Below are 9071 nucleotides of genomic sequence, written 5' to 3'. Positions count from 1 at the left end.
AAATTGTCATTTTGAGTGAACCTATTAGAACCTAACATGCAAACCTATTAGGAAGAATGTATCAATAACGTATTGGTCAGGGAACCTGCAATTTCTCCCAAAGTTGAGATATGGTTTGACTGGTCCATTCGTGAATCAACACTTAGACTTTGGCTCAAGAGATCACATGATTGTTCATATCACAATAACTCACTTTAAATTTCTTCTGAAGTGGTGTAAAATGATTACAATTGGGTATTACAATACAAAAAGGCAGAATTTCATTAATTTGTTTTAAATCAATTCTATATCATTAACTCTGCTAAGCTTTCTTTAGAGATTAATGGATATTGTGGATAAGTGGCCATAGGATTTTCAGTGAGATGAATGGTCCTATTGTTTACACACTGCATGCCTTGTCCTTGAACATTAGCCTGGAGGAATTATAGTGTGGGGTTCATGTGGGTTTCTGACTCATTGACTCGGTCTTGCCACCTATTTAGGGGCCTTCAAAGACGGGTATTGACTCTTTGTTAAGGTGGGACCATTGAGGTAGAGTTTCAAAAGATTTTCTCCAGAATCAAAAACAGAACATCCATCTGGTTTTCTTGTATGGGCAAGCATAACACACCCTATTCCTCTGTCCTTTCTATCTCTCTCTCTCTTTCTTGCATACATACATACATACACACACACACACACACACACACACACACACACACACACACACACACACACACACACACACACACACACACACACACACACACTGCCTCCTTCTACACGATATCACAGATGTATTCATTGGCTTGTAGTAAGGCTTGTAGCTGCTCTGAACTTTCTACATAGGGGTCATCTGAACATTCTGATGACTGCATTTGGGTGCCAGTGACCAATCAGCCCTCTCTGACCTCAAAGCAAATGGACCAATGAATCTCAGTGTATATGACTGAGTCAGTCTTTCACTCCAAGGTCATGGCTGGCTGATATGATGTCCTGCCTCACAATACTCCACTGTCTCTGCTTTTACACCCAAAAGGAAATGGCCCCATTGTCCTTGGGAGAGGACCGGACCAGACCCCATCGGCTCACTGGCTGGATTGATGGAGAGTGTTGTAAATTATTAATGGCTGTTTCCCCAATGTGAGACACTGTAGTCTTGTGTTTAATGCGGAAGAATGGACAGTGGGAAGCTATATATGATCTCACACCACAAGACAGAATTAGACTACTCTGCTACATTAAAACGTGTTCGAGTGATTAGTGTAGAGAGGTTCAAGTACCAATGCTTTTTTGATGGATTAATATGGATAATAATATTGTCTATAAAGTGGATTGTTTAGCATGCAACAGCTATGACAGAGTATGTGTGATAATATCTATAACGTCCTTTGTAACTCAGTTGGTAGAGCACGGTGCTTGTAACGCCAGGGTAGTAGGTTCGATCCCAGTGCCACCATACGTAAAATGTATGCACGCATGACTGTCACTTTGGATAAAAGCATCTGGTAAATGGCATATTATATACTGTATTTAAACAGTTGAAGTCGGAAGTTTACATACACTTAGGTTGGAGTCAACAGCTTGGAAAGTTCCAGAAAAGGATGTCATGGCTTTAGAAGCTTCTGGTAGACTAATTGACATCATTTGAGTCAATTGGAGGTGTAACAGTGGATGTATTTCAAGGTTTACCTTCAAACTCAATGCCTCTTTGCTTGATATCATGGGAAAATCAAAAGAAATCAGCCAAGACCTCAGAAAAAAATTTGCGGACCTCCACAAGTCCACAAGAAATTTCCAAACGCCTGAAGGTACCACTTCTGACTTCCGACTTCAACTGTATATATACACTGAGTGTACAAAACATTAAGGACACCTGCTCTTTCCATGACATAGACTATCCAGGTGAAAGCTATGATCACTTGTTAAATCCACTTCAATCAGTGTTGATGAAGGCGAGGAGACAGGTTAAATAAGGATTTTTAAGCCTTGAGACAATATAGATATGGATTATGTATGTGTGCCATTCAGAGGGTAAATGGACAAGACAAAAACTCGAAGTGCCTTTGAACGGCATATGGTAGTAGGTGCCAGGTGCACTGGTTTGTGTCAAGAACTGCAATGCTGTTGGGTTTGTCACTGTAACTAATGGTAACTAACAGTTTCCCATGTGTATCAAGAATAATCCACCACCCAAAGGACATCCAGTCCAACTTAAAACAAATGTGGGAAGCATTGGAGTCAACATGGGCCAGCATCCCTGTGGAACGCTTTGTAGAGTCCATGCCCTGACGAATTGAGGCTGTTCTGAGGGCAAAAGGGGGTGTGCAACTGTAACGGCTGTCTCCTCATCCGAGGAGGAGGAGTAAGGGTCGGACCAAAACGCAGCGTTGTATGCAGACATAATGGAATTTATTAAAGAAAGACAAAACACGAAAACTCTTACACAAACTACAAAACAACGTAGACAGACCTGAACTTGAGAACTTACATATAGACACGAAGAACACACGAACAGGAAAGACTAGCCAAACGAACGAACAAACGAAACAGTCCCGTGTGGTGCCACAGACACAGGAACAATCACCCACAAACAAACAGTGAGAACAGCCTACCTTAATATGGTTCTCAATCAGAGGAAACGTCAAACACCTGCCTCTAATTGAGAACCATATCAGGCAACACATTAAACCCAACATAGAAACACATAACATAGAATGCCCACCCCAACTCACGCCCTGACCAACTAAACACATACAAAAACAAGGAAAACAGGTCAGGAACGTGACAGCAACTCAATAATAGGAAAGTGTTCGCAATGTTTTGTACAGACAGTGTGTATATGTATTTTTACATTCAAATTATACTATAGGTATTTCAAAACTGATAATCCAATTTTTTATCCATCAATTTATATTTAACATGTTTTTCCTGTACAAATATTTAATTTAACACATTTTGAAAGTCAATGAATTGCTTTGTGCTATTACTGTACATTTCTGTACATGACTTTAGCCACTAGAGGTAGACAGTAGCCCACGCATGAAAACAACATTCAAATACTGCTTTACCCCATATATCAGCACCACCGTGTGTGTGTGTGTCACTGGATGCTGCTGAGGGGAGGACGACTCATAATGGCTGGAATGGAGTTGATGGAATGGTATCAAACACAAACACGTGGTATCCACATGGTTCATACCAATCCAATGACTCCATTCCAGCCATTATTATAAGGCGTCCTCCCCTCAGCAGCCTCCATTGGTGTGTGTGTGTGTGTGTGTGTATGTGTTGTTCAGGGTCAGATGGATGCATTCCCAAAGGGGTTTGGTGGTTCTCTGAGGGTTAAAATAGCCAGCATTTGCTGCTCCAACCCAGTGTAGGCATCTTAAGGAGTCTGGGAGAATCTAGATATAGAGTAGGAGAGAGATGAAGCCCATCTTTAGAATGGGAGTGTCAGGTGTTAGTTGTGCAGAGGTGAGAACGGAGTCAGGCGCAGGACACAGAACTGAGTAAAATAACAAACTTTACTCTGGAAAATAATCAGGAAAAATACATCCACGCAAGGATCACAAACCCTAACACAAAAGACCAACACAAACCACAAACAATCACGCACAAAACATAATGGGAACTAGAGGATTAAATAGGGAAATATTAATAACTTAATGTGAACCAGGTGTGTACACTCAAGACATAACAAATGGAAAACAGAAACATGGATCGGTGGAAGCTAGAAATCCGGTGACAACGAGCGCCGAACGCCACCCAAACAAGGAGAGGCACCAACTTCGGCAGAAGTCGTGACAGGGAGAGACATCAAGCCCATAAGAGTTCCAGCTGTTTTGGGAGGAGTGGTACAATTTCACAGCAAATTGGTATTTTACAATTTTCTCACCAAATACAGTACTGTGCAGAAGTTTTAGGCAGGTGTGAAAAAATACTGTAAAGTAAGAATGCTTTCAAGAATAGACATATTAATAATTATATTTATCAATTAACAAAATGCAAAGTGAGTGGAACAGAAGAAAAATCTACATCAAATCAATATTTGGTGTGACCAAGCTTTGCCTTCGAAACAGCATCAATTCTTCTAGGTACATTTGCACACAGTTTTTGAAGGAACTCGGCAGGTAGGTTGGACCAAACATCTTGGAGAACTAACCACAGTTCTTCTGTGGATTTAGGCAGCCTCAGGTACTTCTCTCTCTTCATGTAATCCCAGACAGACTTGATGATGTTGAGATCAGGGCTCTGTGGGGGCCATACCATCAAATCAAATTTTATTTGTCACATACACATGGTTAACAGATGTTAATGCGAGTGTAGCGAAATGCTTGTGCTTCTAGTTCCGACAATGCAGTAATAACCAACGAGTAATCTAACCTAACAATTCCACAACTACTACCTTATACACACAAGTGTAATGGGATAAAGAATATGTACATAAAGATATATGAATGAGCGATGGTACAGAACAGCATAGGCAAGATGCAGTAGATGATATAGAGTACAGTATATACATATGAGATGAGTAATGTAGGGTATATAAACATAAAGTGGCATAGTTTAAAGTGGCTAGTGATACATGTATTACATAAAGATGGCAAGATGCAGTAGATGATATAGAGTACAGTATATACATATGAGATGAGTAATGTAGGGTATGTAAACATTATATTAAGTGGCATTGTTTAATGTGGCTAGTGATATATTTTTACATAAATTTCCATAAATTCCCATTATTAAAGTGGCTGGAGTTGAGTCAGTATGTTGGCAGCGGCCACTAAATGTTAGTGGTGGCTGTTTAACAGTCTGATGGCCTTGAGATAGAAGCTGTTTTTCAGTCTCTCGGTCCCTGCTTTGATGCACCTGCACTGACCTCGCCTTCTGGATGATAGCGGGGTGAACAGGCAGTGGCTCGGTTGGTTGTTGTCCTTGATGATCTTTATGGCCTTCCTGTGACATCGGGTGGTGTAGGTGTCCTGGAGGGCTGGTAGTTTGCCACCGGTGATGCGTTGTGCAGACCTCACTACCCTCTGGAGAGCCTTACGGTTGTGGGCGGAGCAGTTGCCGTACCAGGCGGTGATACAGCCCGACAGGATGCTCTCGATTGTGCATCTGTAGAAGTTTGTGAGTGCTTTTGGTGACAAGCCGAATTTCTTCAGCCTCCTGAGGTTGAAGAGGCGCTGCTGCGCCTTCTTCACAACGCTGTCTGTGTGGGTGGACCAATTCAGTTTGTCCGTGATGTGTACACCGAGGAACTTAAAACTTACTACCCTCTCCACTACTGTCCCGTCGATGTGGATTGGGGGGTGCTCCCTCTGCTGTTTCCTGAAGTTCATAATCATCTCCTTTGTTTTGTTGACGTTGAGTGTGAGGTTATTTTCCTGACACCACACTCCGAGGGCCCTCACCTCCTCCTTGTAGGCCGTCTCGTCGTTGTTGGTAATCAAGCCTACCACTGTAGTGTCGTCCGCAAACTTGATGATTGAGTTGGAGGCGTGCATGGCCACGCAGTCGTGGGTGAACAGGGAGTACAGGAGAGGGCTCAGAACGCACCCTTGTGGGGCCCCAGTGTTGAGGATCAGCGGGGTGGAGATGTTGTTACCTACCCTCACCACCTGGGGGCGGCCTGTCAGGAAGTCCAGTACCCAGTTGCACAGGGCGGGGTCGAGACCCAGGGTCTCGAGCTTGATGACAAGTTTGGAGGGTACTATGGTGTTAAATGCTGAGCTGTAGTCGATGAACAGCATTCTCACATAGGTATTCCTCTTGTCCAGATGGGTTAGGGCAGTGTGCACTGTGGTTGCGATTGCGTCGTCTGTGGACCTATTGGGGCGGTAAGCAAATTGGAGTGGGTCTAGGGTGTCAGGTAGGGTGGAGGTGATATGGTCCTTGACTAGTCTCTCAAAGCACTTCATGATGACGGAAGTGAGTGCTACGGGGCGGTAGTCGTTTAGCTCAGTTACCTTAGCTTTCTTGGGAACAGGAACAATCGTGGCTCTCTTGAAGCATGTGGGAACAGCAGACTGGGATAAGGATTGATTGAATATGTCCGTAAACACACCAGCCAGCTGGTCTGCGCATGCTCTGAGGACGCGGCTGGGAATGCCGTCTGGGCCTGCAGCCTTGCGAGGGTTAACACGTTTAAATGTTTTACTCACCTCGGCTGCAGTGAAGGAGAGCCCGCAGGTTTTGGTAGCGGGCCGTGTCAGTGGCACTGTACTGTCCTCAAAGCGAGCAAAAAAGTTATTTAGTCTGTCTGGGAGCAAGACATCCTGGTCCGTGACGGGGCTGGTCATCACTTCCAGGACTCCTTGTTCTTCTTTACACTGAAGATAGTTCTTAATGATTTTCGCTGTATGTTTGGGGTCGTTGTCATGCTGCAGAATACATTTGGGGCCAATCAGATGCCTCCCTGATGGTATTGCATGATGGATAAGTATCTGCCTTTACTTATCAGCATTGAGGAGGCCATTAATTCTGACCAAACCCCCAACTCCATTTGCAGAAATGCAGCCCCAGACTTGCAAGGAACCTCCACCATGCTTCACTGTTGCCTGCAGACACTCATTTGTGTACTGCTCTCCAGCCCTTCGGCGAACAAACTACCTTCTGCTAGACAAATATTTCAAATTTTGACTCATCAGTCCAGAGCACCTGCTGCCATTTTTCTGCACCCCAGTTCCTGTGTTTTTGTGCATAGTTGAGTTTCTTGGCCTTGTGTCCACGTCGAGGTATGGCTTTTTGGCCGCAAGTCTTCCATGAAGGCCACTTCTGACCAGACTTCTCCGGACAGTAGATGGGTGTACCAGGGTCCCACTGTTCTCTGCCAATTCTGAGCTGATGGCACTGCTGGACATCTTCTGATTGCGAAGGGAAGTAAGCATGATGTGTCTTTCATCTGCTGCAGTAAGTTTCCTTGGCCGACCACTGCGTCTACGGTCCTCAACGTTGGCCGTTTCTTTGTGCTTCTTCAAAAGAGCTTGGATAGCACATCTGGAAACCCCTGTCTGCCTTGATATTTCTGTCTGGGAGAGACCTTGCTGATTCAGTATACAGTGCCTTGCAAAATATTCACCCCCTTGACGTTTTTCCTATTTTGTTGCATTACAAACCGTAATTTAAAAAGATTTTTATTTGGATTTCATGTCATGGACATACACAAAATAGTTCAAATTGGTGAAATGAAATGAAAAAAATAACTTGTTTAAAAGAAAACGTAAAAGTGGTGCGTGCATATGTATTCACCCCCTTTGTTATGAAGCCCCTAAATAAGGTCTGGTGCAACCAATTCCCTTCAGAAGTCACATATTTAGTTAGATTGCACACAGGTGGACTTTATTTAAGTGTCACATGATCTGTCACATGATCTCAGTATATACAGTTGAAGATGGAAATTTACATACACTTAGGTCGGAGTCATTAAAACTCGTTTTTCAACCAAGTCAGTTAGGACATCTACTTTGTGCATGACACAAGTCATTTTTCCAACAATTGTTTACAGACAGATTATTTCACTTATAATTTATTTTATCACAATTCCAGTCGGTCAGAAGTTTACATACAATAAGTTGACTGTGCCTTTAAACAGCTTGGAAAATTCAAAAAAATGATGTCATGGCTTTAGAAGCTTCTGATAGGCTAATTGACATCATTTGAGTCAATTGGAGGAGTACCTGTGGATGTATTTCAAGGCCTACCTTCAAACTCAGTGACTCTTTGCTTGACATTATGTGAAAATCAAAAGAAATCAGCCAATACCTCAAACGCCTGAAGGTACCACGTTCATCTGTACAAACAATAGTACGCAAGTATAAAAACCATGGGACCACACAGCCGTCATACCGCTCAGGAAGGAGACGCGTTCTGTCTCCTAGAGATGAACGTACTTTGGTGCGAAAAGTGCAAATCAATCCCAGAACAACAGCAAAGGACCTTGTGAAGATGCTGGAGGAAACAGGTACAAAAGTATCTATATCCACAGTAAAAGGAGTCCTATATCGACATAACCTGAAAGGCCACTCAGCAAGGAAGAAGCCAGTGCTCCAAAACCGCCATAAAAAAAGCCAGACTACGGTTTGCAACTGCACATGGGGACAAAAATCGTACATTTTGGAGAAATGTCCTCTGGTCTGATGAAACAAAAATATAATTGTTTGGCCATAATGACCATTGTTATGTTTGGATGAAAAAGGGGGAGGCTTGCAAGCCAAAGAACACCATCAAAAACCGTGAAGCACGGGGGTGGCAGCATCATGTTGTGGGGGTGCTTTGTTGCAGGAGGGACTGGTGCACTTCACAAAATAGATGGCATCACGAGGAAGGAAAATTATGTGGATATATTGAAGCAACATCTTAAAATAAAGTGCTGATCCTAACTGACCTAAGACAGGGAATTTTTGATAGGATTAAATGTCAGGAATTGTGAAAAACTGAGTTTAAATGTATTTGGCTAAGGTGTATGTTAACTTCCGACTTCAACTGTATACACCTGTTCTGAAAGGACCCAGAGTCTGACACACCACTAAGCAAGGGGCACCACAAGCAAGCGACACCATGAAGACCAAGGAGCTCTTCAAACAGGTCAGGGACAAAGTTGTGGAGAAGTACAGATAAGGGTTGGGTTATAAAAAATATCTGAAATGTTGAACATCCCACGGAGCACCATTAAATCCATTATTGAAAAATTGAAAGAATATGGCACCACAACAATCCTGCCAAGGGAGGCAGACCTCACAGACCCACCAAATCTTACAGACCAGGCAAGGAAGGCATTAATCAGAGAGGCAACAAAGAGACCAAAGATAACCCTGAAGGAGCTGCAAAGCTCCACAGCGGAGATGGGAGTATCTGTCCATAGGAACACTTTAAGCCATACACTCCACAGAACTGGGCTTTACGGAAGAGAGGCCATTGCTTAAAAAAATAAATAAGAAAACACGTTTGGTATTCGCCAAAAGGCATGTGGGAGACTCCCCAAACATATGAAAGGAGGTACTCTGGTCAGATGAGACTAAAATGGAGCTTTTTGGCCAGCAAGGAAAAAGCTATGTCTGGCACAAACCCAACACCTCACATCCCCCCAA

This window comes from Salvelinus namaycush, chromosome 2 (genome assembly GCF_016432855.1).
Source record: "Salvelinus namaycush isolate Seneca chromosome 2, SaNama_1.0, whole genome shotgun sequence".
In the NCBI taxonomy this organism is placed as follows: Eukaryota; Metazoa; Chordata; class Actinopteri; order Salmoniformes; family Salmonidae; genus Salvelinus; species Salvelinus namaycush.
This window is presented reverse-complemented; position numbering follows the sequence as displayed.